A 1,214-nucleotide genomic window follows, 5' to 3' on the forward strand; every position below is an offset into this window, starting at 1 on the left:
TGTTCATTAAGAACATCGCATGGTAATCATGACTTTGTTTAAAATATTAACTTTTTTGAAGCATTAAAGAAAAGAAGAAAATTCTTAAACTTTGTTAGTTTGTAGTTTTGTATTATTTCTTAGAATAATGAACGTCATTGTTTTATCAGAGTCAACGGTAAACACCGTAATATAATAATTTATTTTAGTTCATTACAAAAAAAAAACAATTAATATTTCTCCTAGTATTTGGATATATAAAAATCAAATTTAGGATGAGTAGGTAGTTAATTAGTAATAACTAATACTGTAGTAAATACTTATGTCTATTGTCTAATTCGTATTCAAAGTTTTTATGACGATAATTTTAGCTGTCAAAAAACTTGGAAATGTAATACAAAGTCCTTGTAAGTTAGTTGAAATTAATAAAAGAATTAGACCTTAAATCTACATTAATTTTTCATGAGCGCCTGAGATTATTATTTTGACAACATTTGTAAAATTTTGAAGATTATTTTGAGTTAGTAATTCATAATGTTTTTTTTTATATCTAAGAATTGAAAATTTAATACAAGTTTGTTTTCTTTTTTCAAAAAAAAGATATCTACTGGAGGGTCAAAAGTAAATTTTTATGAGCGTTGAACTTTGAAGTTTCCACTCAATTTCTCGTAAAGCGATATTCTTATTTTGTTGTAATTCAAAATCAAATGGCTGTAGATTCTCGAAAATTACAACATATGTTAATTTTATCATTTTCTATACTTGATTTTCAATCTGTTTAGTTTTTTTCTATACATTTTTTTCATTAATGTCAAAAAGTTTGGAAATTTAATACAAGGCTACTCACACTTTATTAGCAGAGCGGTAGCCACTTAGCTGATTTTTTTTCCATGGACCCCCTTAATAATTTGATTGGTCTTGCCATGAACGCCTCAAGAGGATGTGCTGTCACGGTCAGCAGAACATATGTAGCTCCTTTAGTTTAAAAACTAGAGTAAATGGACATCTTATAAAATCTAAAAGTAAGATTATTATCTAGGCACCAAGTTTTATGAACTCTGGTTGAATATGAAATTTTTATTGGACATGGAAAATTCCATAGAAATAAATAAGTAATCTAGTATAAGTTTAATTGTGAAAGTTTGCTGTGTATGACATACAAGGCAGTCAGCTTGTTGAAGGGTGTCTGTGCTGGTTTATACAATATTTCAAAATTCTAAAAAATTTAAAAATTA

The sequence above is a fragment of the Acyrthosiphon pisum genome, chromosome A2 (genome assembly GCF_005508785.2).
Source record: "Acyrthosiphon pisum isolate AL4f chromosome A2, pea_aphid_22Mar2018_4r6ur, whole genome shotgun sequence".
Lineage (NCBI taxonomy): Eukaryota > Metazoa > Arthropoda > Insecta > Hemiptera > Aphididae > Acyrthosiphon > Acyrthosiphon pisum.